We start from the raw sequence: 13,979 nt of genomic DNA on the forward strand, positions 1-13,979 counted from the left end.
CCAATACCCATCGGATAAGGGGTTGATATCAAGGGGATAAACAAGGCACTAGTTGAACTCTACAAAAAGAAGACATCCAAGCCCATCAGGAAATAGGGCGATGAAATGGAAAAAAAACCTTTTCAAAGAAGATATCCAAATAGGCAAAAGGCACATGAAAAAATGCTCTTCATCACTAATCATCAGGGAGATGCAGATCAAAATAACAATGAGATATCATCTTACACCACAAAGACTGACCAGCATCCAAAAGAACAAAAGCAACAGCTGTAGGCGTGGATGTGAGGAGAAAGGGACTCTACTACACTGCTGGTGGTAGTTCCGACTGGTTCAGCCCTTTTGGAAAACAGTATGGATGATTCTCAAAAAATTAGAAATTGAGCTCCCATTTGACCCAGCTATACCACTTTTGGGAATATATCCTGAAGAGGCAAAAGAGTATAGTAGAAATGACACCTGTATGTTCATTGCAGCTCTGTTTACAATAGCCAAAATCTGGAAGACACTTGAGTGCCCAAGAACAGATGACTGGTTAAAGAAACTTTGGAACATCTACACAATGGAATACTATGAAGCTGTTAGAAAAGATGAAGTCATGACATTTATATATAAATGGATCAACATGGAGAGTATCATGTTAAGTGAAATGAGTCAGAAAGAGGGGAGAGACATAGAAAGATTGCATTCATCTGTGGAATATAAAGTAACAGAATGAGAGACTAATACCCAAGAATAGTAGAGATAAGTACCAGGAGGTTTACTCCATAGCTTGGAAGTCGGCCTCAAATGGTGAGGGAAAAGGCAGCTCAGATAGAGAAGGGAACACCAAGTAAAGGGTATTTGGAGGACCAGTTCAGGTTGGGAAAGATGAACTGAATGTATACTATAGATCAAACACAATGTCCACTCAATGCTTCTAGTGCAAACTACAACACCCAAAAGGAAAAGAGAAAACAAAAAGGAATGTCATGCCATAAAGGTGGGGTGTGTATGTATGGGGGGGTGGTGCTGGGAGGGATACTGAGATCATTGGTGGTGGAAAATGGGCACTGGTAGAGTGATGAGTACTCAGTCATTGTATGACTGAAACACAAGCACAAAAATTTGTAAATCTGTAACTATACCCCACAGTGATTCACTAATAAAAAATTTATAAATAAATAAATAAATTACTGGCCTGGATATTATCTACGTAAGAACATCTAGTATCTACTTTGGTTTATAAAGGAAGCTAGGGATCAATCCTTATCTGAGCAGGTGACAATCAATTTGAAAATTTGAAAATTTCAGGACTTCTGGACAGTTATACCATGGCTATAGATCTGAGACAGTATCACCAAATTAAGTGTTTTTAGTTCATTACAGGTCACTATGGGACTGATAAATTACTGCTTTTTCTCATCAGCAATTACATTAAAATAAGCAACAACTGACTATATGCCAATCAAACATACTATATTTGAAGACTTTTAAAGGAAACTTAATATTTCAGATTAATCTCTTAAAGTACAAAGAATCAAAAAATAAGCTATTCCAAACTCTAGTAACATATTTATTTCCAGCACCTTCATAACAGTTACAAAAACGTAGTTTTTCTTTATGACAGCAAGTTTCATATACTCTATTCTTACACTGGCTCATGAAATTTGACTGTGTTGATTCCTTGGCACCAAATAAGTTTGGAGAGGCTGGAACCTGCACAAATGCAAGTGTACAACATAGCCCAGAGGCTTGACCATTCAGAACCTCTCGCTTCACACAAGGCTCCAATTCAAAGCCGAGAGCAGTTCATAAGTTACCCCAACCCAGCCATATTTTGTTTCAACTTCCTGAGAAAAAAACAAGACTCTATCTTCTAGAATATTGTGCTTTGTTCTTCCTGGGATCACAGTGTAGGAACAGTTCAGGCACCCAAACCAAAGAAAATGTGTGAGGCGGGGAATGGCTTCAAAGACTCCTGAGTGGTACTTCGGGGTACCAGAGATAAAAATGAATGCTGCTTACCTGTGGTCTTTTCTTTAAAAAAAAAATCATAAGAAAAATGATCCCACCATGCTTACTATTTATGGAGTGAAATGGTCAGCCTTGGGGCTGCCATGGAAAGCAACAACCGAGGGGCAAACAGTTCACTGCCCATCAGCTGCTCTAGCAGGAGGAAATAGAAAGGTTACAAAGACAAGGCAGGAAGCACAGCATCTATCCTGGAAAGCTGTGTGCTCCGGGTTAAGAGGCATGGCCTGACCCACTAATGGACCAGCAGCCAATATGATCTATAGCTAAGAGAGGCATTTTAATACCCAATTAGAACCCCGTGTCAGCTTTTAGCTAGAAGTCAGAAAAGAAAAATAAATGTCCCTGGACTGCACCAAGACCAAATTGATGCCATTTTTTTTGAACATCAAAAACTAAGTCATGCCCCAAACAAAATTAACTTCACTAGAAAACAAAACAAAGCGGTCAACTAGAACCCAGACATCATAATAAAGTATGGGCTTTTAACATCATTTTCCTCTTCTATCTTCCTGCAATTCACAATTTTATCAGTAGTAACCAAGGTATAAATTTGTGGTTTTCATTCTTCTAATAAAATTATTCTCATTTGTGCACAGTAGTTCTACTAAGAATTATACTAATTCAAAAATAAAAATAGCACAGGCGAGGTAAAAATACAGCTAGCATTTTAGTAATATTATGAAAGATTTCTAATTTTCATGGAACACATGAAGACACTGGGCAAAGTGCTTTATTTGGGGAGGGGTGGTGCTGTGCTTAGGGTTAGTCCTTGCTTTGTACTCAGGGATCACTCCCAGCGGGGCTCAGGGGACCATGTGCAGTACTGGAGATCGAACCCAGGTTGGCTAGGTGCAAGGCCAGTGCTCTGCCTGGTGGACAATCGCTCTGGCCACCAGGAAAATCAAATTCTATTATTTAATATGGGCCACACTCCCCAGTGCCCAGAGAGCACCAAGGCCATACACCGTGATGTTCAGATCATGCAGGAGCAGGGAACATACTCAGTATTTCAACTGAGCTACCCTCTGCCTAAAGCTTTTTCTATTTTTTTTTTTTGTTTTGGGGTCACATCTGGCAGTGGCTCAGAGTTTACGCTCCTCTTTGATGTACAGAGGTTATCCTGGGGGTACTCAGAGAACCACACAGTCTAGGGACTGAATTCCGACCTGCCACATACAAAATATGTCCTCAGCGTGTTGAGCTATCTCCAGTCCCCAAAGTATTTTTTTTTAATTTAAAATAATGCATATGGGGGGGGGCAGAGAGATAGTACAGTGGGCAGGGTGCTTGCTTTGCATGAAGCCAACCCTGGTTCCATCCCCAGCCCTGTAAATGGTCCCCTAAGCAGTCAGTGATCCCTGAGCACAGAAACAGGAGCAAGCCGTGAGCATGGCCGAGTGTCCTCAGAATGCAAAATGGTAACATTAACAATGCACATGGGTTAAGAGATAGCAATGTGGCCAGAGCACATGTCTAGGTCAGCCTGGGCTTAATCCCAAGCTCCAAGTCCCCTAAGCACTGCCAGATACAACCCTGGAGCTCTCTACCACCTCTAACGGTCTCCAAACATGGCCAGAGTGGCCCTAATAATGCCCAGTATTGCAGGCTCAGAGAACACCACATCCTCGGACCCTGCGTTGAACTGCTGGCCCATTTGTTTGAGAATTGCCAGTGAGATCCTAGATAACCTGAGCACTATTTGGGAGCAATCCCCGCCCCCACCCACGTAATGCATATAGTAATCTAAAAAACATACCAAGGGGCTGGAGCGATAGCACATTGGGTAGGGTGTTTGCCTTGCATGAAACCAATTCGGGTTCAATTCCCAGCATCCCATATGGTCCCCCCGAGCACCACCAGGAGTAATTCCTGAGTGCAGAGCCAGGTGTGAACCAAAACGCAAATAAATAAATAGCACTGTATAGGGCTGGCGTGATAGCACAGTGGTTGGGCTTTCGCCTTTCACGTGGCCAACCCGTGTTCGATTCCTCCACCCCTCTTGGAGAGCCCGGCAAGCTACCGAGAGTATCGAGCCCGCACAGCAGAGCCTGGCAAGCTACCCATGCATGTTGGATATGCCAAAAACAGTAACAATAAGTCTCTCAATGAGAGACGTTACTGGTGCCCACTCGAACAAATCAATGAGCAATGGGATGACAGTGACAGTGACAGTGACAGTGACTGTATAGCACTGTCGTCCCATTGTTCATTAATTTGCTCGAGCTGGCACCAGTAACGTGTCCATTGTGAGACTTGTTGTTATTGTTTTTGGCATATCCAATACACCACGGGGAGCTTGCCAGGCTCTGCCATGTGGGCGGGATACTCTCAATAGCTTGCCGGGCTCTCCGAGAGGGATGAAGGAATGGAACATGGGTTGGCCACGTGCAAGGCAAATGCCCTACCCGCTGTGCTTTCTCTCCAGTCCAACAAGTCTCACAATGGAGACGTTACTGGTGCCCACTTGAGCAAATTGATAAACAAATACTTATCTGTTCATCAATAAGTATTATTATTAAATAAAGATTATCAATAAAAGTTATCATTAAATAAAGATAAATCAATAAGAAACGTACTAAAGTAATTTACTTTGCCTTCTATCATTTAAGGTTCCCTATAGCTATCCAAAAGAAAAAGCGATGGGACAAAATACTTTTAACAGAGTGACTCAGTCAGGCATGAAAAACAGAGAAGCAAAGACACAGCAGAACTATTAAGGGGACTAACAAGGGGCCCGAGAGCTGGTACAGCACTGAAGTGCTTCCCTCGCATATGGCCAAGGCTGGTTCAATCTCACGGTCCCTGAGCACAGAGCCAGTAGTCGTACCTCAATGTCAGCTGGTGTGGCCTCCAAAACTAAGAAAGTGCACAAGTAAAATGTAAATTAAAAATGAAAGCCGAGAGATAGTACAGAGAGTAAAGTGCTTGCTTTGCATGTGGTCAACCCGAGTGTGATTCTCCACGACTCCGTATGGTCCTCGAGTCTGCCAAGAGTGAGCCCTGAGCACAGAGCCAGGAGTAAGCCCTGAACACTAGCAGGTATGGCCTCCAAACAAAAATTTAAAATGAAGAGGGATCTGGAGGTAGCTAACTGCAAATGCTTCTTCCTTCCAAGTGTGAGGCCATGAGTTCAAGCCCTGGTGTTGCTACATGCACCAAGCACAATCCTGGCAGCTCTGCCCTCTGATCCTGGCTGCATGGCACCAACTGTGTTCGAGCATCTCCAATAGAAGCAAGCAAGCCCCTTTGAGCACCACGGCCGGTGCACAGACACTCAACTGCGGTGTGACCCCTAGCTAGCAGCACAACTGAAGGCAGGACCACCCCAAGTACACGCATGTGGATCCCCAGTCAGCACAACAGCAGGGAGGTAAAGGAAGAGGGCAGGCGCCGAGAGATGCTGTCTATTATAATAGCTTTCTGGGACAGACATCTCTCGTGGAAAAATTACATCTAAAATACTAAGATAAGTGGCATAAGGATTGGCATGTAACTCACAGAAATAGAACTGAGAGTCCAGAAATAAACCCTTACATACACCGTTAATTGATTTTCTATAAAGATGCCAAAACGAGTGAATGGGTAAAGGAGAGTCTTTTTAGCAAATGGCACTGGGACAAGTAGATATCCATATTTTTTTTCTTAAATGAACGTATGCTCAAACCTTACACCACACACCAAGCTAGATCCAAGATGGATCAAAGACTGAAACAATGAAAGGACTGAAACAATTCAAAACTACAGGAGAAGTTTTGAAAAAACTAGAAAAAACTACAGGAGAAAAATATTAGAGACCTTTGGTTAGGCCAATAATACTCAGAAATATGAAAATTATGAATTTCAGAAGGAAAATGAAATCAGTAAGTCTTATCATAACTTGAAATTTTGAAACTTCAAAAGACACATCACAAAAATTATAAAAGCAAATCAGAAAAGGAGAGAGGGCTGATCCAAAAGAGACTCAGGGACAACTCACCCCCCGACAGAGATGCAAAGGATAGAACAGGCATTGTCCCAAAGAAGGTTCAGGAGTGGCAACTGGTTAAATAACTGATTAATAGCTCACTGATTAAATAACTAGCTCAAATTATGAGCACATGAATTTTGTAATTACCATCTCTGGTTTTTTTGAAAAGCTATGTAGTAGGATGATTTCAACAGAGATTTCATGGCTCTTTGTCTTTCTAATATCACACTAAAGTCTTCAAATTACTATTTTTTTGTTAAGTGAAAGCATTCAGACTGGAGAAGAATGAAACTCCCTCAATTCATAGATAACCACTCACCCTAAGAAAGTCACAAACATCGGGGGCTGGAGTGATAGCACAGCGGGTAGGGCATTTGCCTTGCACGAGGCCGACCCGGGTTCAAATCCCAGCATCCCATATGGTCCCCTGAGCACCACCAGGGGTGATTCCTGAGTGCATGAGCCAGGAGTGACCCCTGTGCGTTGCTCGGTGTGACCCAAAAAGCAAAAAAAAAAAAAAAGTCACAAACATAATAAATTAAAAACCTATCAGTAATGGGGCAGGAGAAGTAGTACAGTGGGTAGGGCATTTGCCTTGCATGTGACCAACCTGGGTTCAATCCCTGGCACTCTATATGGTCCCCCAAGCCAACCAGGAGTGATCCCTGAGTGAAGAGCCATAAGTAAGCTCTGAGCACTGCTGGGTATGGGTCAAAATTTAGAAACAAAAATAACCCTACTGGTACTAATAACAAATTCAATGAGGTTCAAAATTAATATGCAAACATCAATTGTAATATTTACACATTAGCAGTGGCTACTTTAAAAAATTTTTTAAAGTTTAAGTTACTCCATTCAAAAAGGCATCACAAAGGGAAAAATACTTATGAATAAATTAGACAAAGAAGTTTAAGATTTTTTTTCCTGAAAACAACAAAGCACTCTCAAAAGAAATCAGAGAGGACCCAAATCAATGGCAAGACATCCCTGTTCATTCGTAGAACCATTAATACAGCTAAGATGGCAATATTTCTCAAATTGATCCAGCAACTCAACACAATCCCTATCAAAAAGCTAGTTCACCACTCAAAATCCTATGAAGGGGCCATGGAGATAGTGTAGGGGCTCGATCCCCAGCACTGCACGCCCTCTACTACCCAGCATTACCAGGTAGTGCCTTGCAGACCACTGCACACTGCCAGATAATGCTTCCTTATCAAGGTCAAGATGCCCTCTCTCACCATTTCCATCAATATAAACTAGAAGTCCTACCTGGTGAGCTAAGACAAGAAAATAGAAAGCATAATACAAGTAGGGAGGGAAGAAATAAAACCATGTTTCTTCACTGATGAAATTATTTCAAAATTCCAAAGAATCAGCAAAAAACTGGAACCAATGAAGATTATAATTGTTTTCAGGATACAAAGGTAATATACAAAAGTCAATTCCTGGGGCTGGAGCAATAGCACAGCAGGTAGGGCATTTGCCTTGCATGCAGCCGACCCTGGTTCCATTCCCAGCATCCCATATAGTCCCCTGAGCACTGCCAGGGGTAATTCCCGAGTGAAGAGCGAGGAGTAGCCCTGAGCATCGCCGGGTGTGACCCAAAAAGCAATTAAAAAAAAAAGTCAATTCCCTTCTTTGACAGAGCAATAAGTAGTATTTGAAATTAAGAACAAAATACTGGGTCAAGAGAGAGATCCAAAGGCACACCCAGGGCCCCAGGTGTGATCCCCTAGCACTTGTAGGTACTGACTTGGTACCCCTCAATATTACTGGGGAGAAATGGACAAAATGAACAAAGAAAGACTCCAAAATACTATTTGATGTAATACATACAAAATCCATAAGGAAAACTATAAAACTAATGAAAGAAATAATCAACGGACAATAACATTGTCAAGATGTCAGAGGCCCCCTGCTTGACCTACAGATTCAACACCCTTTTAAGCAAAATCCCGGCAAGCTCTGCTGTAGATACTCATCAACTGACTATAACGTTTACGTGAAGTGACAAAAAGACCAGAAAAAAACAAATATAAAGGAGAATAAAGTCGGGGGTCTAACACTACTGATGGAAAGATTTACTGAAAACTCCAGTAATCAGAATCAAGTTGCTGATGAAAGAACAGCCCAATACTTCCATGGAACAGATCGAAGAACCCAAAGACAAAGACAAAGACTCTCCCACAGAGGAGTCTGATGAAGCACAGACAGTGATTTCAAACAAAATGAAAGGACGGGACATCTACACATAAATGATTACAATTAAAAGTTTACATCTTCAAAAAAATTAACTCAAAATAGACCCTGGGCAAAAGTATAAAATCTAAAACTTCTAGAAGACAGTACAGCAGAAAACATAAATTACTGTGAGTTGACAATGACTTTTGATGATAACCTAATCCATAAAGAAATAAAACAGGTGAGAATTAAAATTTAAAAAACTGGGTGGGGGTTGGTTATTAAAATGAACAATCATTAACATTTACAACCTGGGGGAGGCTGGGGTTATGGGAGCACATGCCTCACTTATGTGAGGCCCCAAATTTAATCCTTTAACGAAGTCAAAACAAAATAAATGAAGCACCCAAAATTCCATTTAATCCTGAAAGTCAACTGAGGTTTCAGTGGGGGAAGTGCAGCCCCACTCTCGAAGGCTGAATAAACTCTGAGAGTCTCGGGTCTGATGACCCTCCCTAGGCTGTATTTACAGCAAATACTAAGGAAGCTCTGAAATTATCTTCCTATCCACAATTTACTTCTCCTATAGGTCCTACAATAGCGCAGTGGGTAGGGCATTTGCCCTGCATGCCACTAACCTGGGTTCGATTCCTCCGCTCCTCTCGGAGAGCCCAGCAAGGTACTAAGAGTATCTTGCAAGCTACTGTGGTGTATTCAATATGCCAAGAACAGTAACAACGAGTCTCACAATGGAGATGTTACTGGTGCCCACTCGAGCCAATCGATGAGCAACGGGATGACAGTGACAGTGATAGGTCCTACAAAGCCTATCTTCACAAAAACCACTCATGGAATTAAATGAATTCTTTTGCCAGTTGCCCTCCCAGGAAACCAGAGCCCTCCTTCGCTAACAGACAGCTCTCTATGCTGGGCCTCCTGTCCACGCCTCAGTCCATCATCGCTCCATCTCTCCTCCCAGGGAACCGGTGATAACTGAGTGATACAGTTCTCCCCCTGGGTGTCAGCGGGCTGACCCGGATCCTGGCAAGACGGGGACTGTGCCGTACTGTTTTCAGAGAAAACCCTCAACCCCAGAGGCACGACCCATCGGGATGTTTCTGGTGGATGGGATGAACGCTAGATTCTAAGCAGCAAACCCATCAGGAAAGGGAAAACAGAGCTGCTGTTTTTATTTTATTTTATTTTGAGCTGTTTTTAGATGCTGCTAAACTCATGGCCCTGAGCAATGTGTGTGTGTTGCATGTGCTGTGTGTATGAATGTATGTATATATGTTATGTGCGCACGCGCGCGCGTGTGTGTGTGTGTGTGTGTGTGGTGTGGTGTGCGACCCCCACCTTACCCCTCCCCTGCTACTTCTCTTCCTTCATCTCTTCTTCTCTTCCTTCATCTCTTTGCTCTGACTTCATTCCCTGAAACTCCCTAAAGGGCAGTAAAGAGGGCACAAGCACTGCAGCGTGCCCCACCCACAAAAAAGAAGTTACCCCTTTGCAACACTTCCTGCGAGAACCCTGGGATGCTCCCTCCCCACCTGCTCCGGGCCTGCTCAGTGTCAACCGGGCCTGCTCAGTGTCAACCGGCATTACCCAGGTTCCAAAGCCGGTGGGTTGGACCCCTTCTCCATCTCCGAAGGCCCCACTGTCAGAGCTGCCCCAGAGTCCTCAGAAGTATCTGCTGCACCCGGTCCCGGTCCGAGTCCTGTGCAATGGGACAAGCTCCCAATGAATGAGTCGTCATTCTCCCCTCCCCCCGGCCCCCTGCCAAGGGGCTTAAGCAGCTTCATTCCTCTGGCCCACAGTGGGGCTATTTTGCTTTTCTTTATACTCCTATTATCTTCAGGATACTCCACTTCCTCCCTCCTATATGCAGTCCATCTTAGTGCTAAAGGTATACAGCATCAAGATGAAATGTGCTGCTAACTTGGATTGGGAGATCGAAGGAAACAAACGCTGACCAAGCTGCCAGAAGAGTCCGCAAAGGCACCCCACACCCCCCGCCCCCGCCCCCTGCAAACACAAGGGAAGACGAGTGTCCGGCAGGCGCACGTCCAGGACACTGCTTTCTCTCCAAAACAGCAAAGTCACCCTGGTGCTCTGCGGCCCTGTGTGGCCTCCCCCGATGCCTCCTCCCCGACCTGAGCCCCATCTGCCCCTCTCTGAAGCCTGCCCTGCCTTTCTGCACGTCTGAGAGCAGGAGAAAGACAAGAAGGCAATCCTCTGTACGGGGGATTGCGATCAGGGGAAAGCTGCCATCCTGATCACACGAGGCCTTGCTCCAGTAACTCACTCGCTCAGTGCTCGGTACTGTCTTAAAAACACCTGACAGGATCAAAACCACAACGGTTCTCTCATCCAACCCCCTTGATTCAACCATTCTGATTTTCTAAAAATGATTCTTTCTTTTTTTTTTTCTGCCTTTCTTTTCTCGGGCCAGAATCGAACGCAGGGCCTCAGACATAAGAGGTATATATACACTGCGTCACCTCCTCGCCCTGCCATGATTATCTTAAACCAACCTGCTTTTGCGTCCGTTCTGGTCTCTTTGGGGCTTTCAGAGGAGCTTTCTTTTATGGATTTTCCATCCAGCAAACGTTTCTGTTCCGCGGCTGGGCAGATCCGACCACAGCATGCTTGGCGACAGACCACAGCCACTCACCACAGCAGCTCCAACCTGGAGAGACGGAAGATCAGAAGCCATGAAACAGACTCAGAGGCACGAGCACCCACAAAGCGAGTCTCTGTTTGCAGGGATAACATCTCCCAAATGTGTAAAGCATCATGAATCAGAAGAAGACAGCTGCTTTGATGCAATCCTAAGGCTGGGGCTCTTGAGGAGGGGAACGCTGAGAGCCTCAATCCTTATCAAAAAAGTCTAGCCCTCGGAGTGTGCCCTGTTTATGGAAAACTTGAAAGCCAGTTGTTTTCATTAACCACAGAAAACGCAAGCTACAACTAAAATTTCACGAACAACTGATCTGCCCTGTGGAAAACCACAGGAATGTTCTCGCAAGGCTCAGTCTGAATTCTTGGGACACAGAGGGCTGGAATCATTCCCCTCAGGAACTTGTACAGAAAATTTACTTGCTCAATATGTTTTATAAAAAGAGTAAAATGAAACCCAGATTTAATCTCAGTCAAATATGAAAACATTTCAGAACTTCAAAGGGTACCACCAAGAGACACCAAAGGGGAGGGTCGTAAAAGAAAAAAAAAATTCCAAAGTGGCTGAGAATTTAAAATGAATTTCAATGCAATGTGAATGGTACAACCAAATATTTCATAGGCTAAATCACCCAGAATCGTCTTTCATTGCCTAATAGAGAAAAATGATAGATTCCACCACTATTCAACAAATGTATCATAATGATCAAAACAAACAATGATCGAACAAAATATGACCGAACATCTCCAGGGGCTAAAAGAATATCTTGACGGCTCTCTGTGGCCTGGCCCACATCTGACAGTGCTTGAGTCTGAGGACTGAAGGCCTCCAGGAACGAGTGCTAAGAGAATGTCTGCCCACTGATGCTATACCCAGCAACGTCAGTCCAGAAAACTCAAACCAAGGGAACCTTCTCAAAGCAATGAGTGAACGATTAAGAATCAGGAGATGAAGAAGTCTGTCAATCATGGAAATAACACATCTATGCATACTAAACACAATGGTTTGGCCAGGGACAGATGTCATTCTCATATTTGGGGGCCACCATTCTATTTCTGAAAGTCAAAAACGGAACCTATGGCAAGTATACAACACACAACATTACATTAACCTCCCTTTGAAACTATAGTCTTAAAACTCACCAAGAAAGACACATAGCAAGGAAAATGCAAAAATCTATATGGAACAATTCTCTCTCTCTCTCTCTCTCTCTCTCTCTCTCTCTCTCTCTCTCTCTCTCTCTCTCTCTCTCTCTCTCTCTCAAATAAATGGTATGTACTATCTAAAGACACCAAAGTATGAACACTAGCTATTTCTGGATCATGGAATTAAAAGTATTTGTATTTCCTTCCTGTTTTCCAAATTTTATCTAAGAATAATAGGTACTTCTTGGAGAATTATAGTTTTTATTGTTTGGGGGGATAGTATTTGTTTTAGGGCCAAACACAGCAGTGTTCAGGCTTTACTCTTGACTCTGCACTGAACGTAAATTCCTGTGGGCCTCAGGGGACCCTACGGGATGCCGGGGATCAACCCAGGCCAGCAATGTACAAAGAAAGTGCTCTACCTGCTGTATTATCTGTCTGGCCTAACTTTAGATTTTCTGTGGGACTTTTGGGGCAGTGGGGGGAGTTACCCATTGCCATGCCCAGAAGTCAGTCCTGGCTCTGCTCAGGAGTGAGCCCTGGCAAGCTCCCCATGGCGTATTCAATATGCCAAAAACAGTAACAAGTCTCACCATGGAAATGTTACTGGTGCCCACTGGAGCAAATTGATGAGCAACTGGATGACAGTGCTACAGTGCTACAGTGCACCTGAGCTCAGTAACTCAGCTTTCACATTCAAAGCTTGAGTGTTAACCTCGCATTCTCAGGGATGAGCACCATTCCCACAAATCAGAACTCCGCAGGCTTGGCAACAAGGAGACAAACTCCCAGTTCTTTCTCCCCTCGATTATTGCAGCCACACTGGTCACATCATACAGGAACTGTGGAATGAAAAACAGCCTCTGTCGGGGAGACAGCGGGGGTGAAGGCTCATTCCACGCACTCATCTGAGCCCGGTTTCACTGCCAGCACCACAAGTCCTCCGAGCACGGCTGAGTGTGACCCGGGGGTCCCCTCCACCCAGTATCCCGAGGATGGCCCAGGATAACCATCTGCCCAGCACCGGGCCCGGGCCCCGCTGCACCCTCGGAGCCCTCGTAGGACTATCAGCTCTGTCGGTGAGGAAGAGCCACGGGGGCCCCAGGTCCCCTGAGCACCGCGTGGGAGGCCTCCCTAGCCCCCACCAATAAGAAGAGTTCCTCTTGGTATTGCTGACATGTCCCGGGAGAACAGCCTCTAGTGAGCACGGCTATACCCTACCACACCCCGGGGCCTCCGAACTGTCAGCGACTCAGCAGTGAGACCCTCCAACCACCCCCAGCTCATCATACCTCTAGGGGCACTGAGACCCAGAGAGGTCACACATTTTCTCAAGGCCACACAGAGGCCTCTGCTCTGGCCCCCGCAGGCCTCGGCATGCAGAGCCGGTCTGGACAGTCCACATATACACACCACATACTTATCAGCCAGGCCGGAAGGGTGGAGCCAAAACACACACAGGAAGGACAGCGAAGACACGCCACACACCAACACGGGCATGGCTCTGCCCAGAACACAGCCTGCCAGGGGAACAGTGAGGGCAGTGTGCTGGGTCTAACACCAATGTCCACCGCACGCCAGCGTCCTGCTGCTCGGGGCTGCCCGATGCAGAGCCATGCAGAGCCTCACTCCACAGCCACGGACGACAAAGGCTGTCCTTATTTTTGTATTCCTCCCAAACAGAACTTGACCCTCATGCAGAGCCACGTCAGAGGATGAACATTCCCTGGGTAGGAATAAGTGACGAACAGCCTCCAGGCGCGACCACTCCCTTCCCCAAGCCCCAGGTCTTGGGGCGGGGGAGAGGAACCCGGAGTTCAGGAAGTTTTAAAAAGGAAGACAACAACCGCATCACTAAGAACTGGAACCCAAACACTCGGCAGCTTAAGCCACCAATGTGCGAGTCAGAGTCAGATCATTCTCTTCCCTTTCTGCTTCTTTGTTGGTTTTGTTTGTTTGTTTGTTTTTTAGATGAGCGCTAACTCCTGGC

At 44.9% G+C, this 13,979-nt stretch overlaps 1 protein-coding gene across 5 annotated transcripts in view; it reads right to left on the reverse strand.

Annotated features, from left to right (window-relative positions):
• Positions 1 to 13,979, reverse strand: part of APBB2 (amyloid beta precursor protein binding family B member 2) — a 359,038-nt gene that overhangs the window by 271,833 nt on the left and 73,226 nt on the right. For 4 of the 5 annotated variants that reach the window (XM_055138249.1, XM_055138252.1, XM_055138253.1 and 1 more), the window contains exon 2: positions 10,699 to 10,853. The exons of the other annotated variant lie outside the window; for it this stretch is intronic. The gene's annotated coding sequence lies outside the window, so the exon portion shown is untranslated. The remainder of the gene's footprint in view (positions 1 to 10,698; positions 10,854 to 13,979) is intronic. 5 annotated transcript variants of the gene reach the window in all.

This window comes from Sorex araneus, chromosome 5 (assembly GCF_027595985.1).
Source record: "Sorex araneus isolate mSorAra2 chromosome 5, mSorAra2.pri, whole genome shotgun sequence".
Classification (NCBI taxonomy): Eukaryota; Metazoa; Chordata; class Mammalia; order Eulipotyphla; family Soricidae; genus Sorex; species Sorex araneus.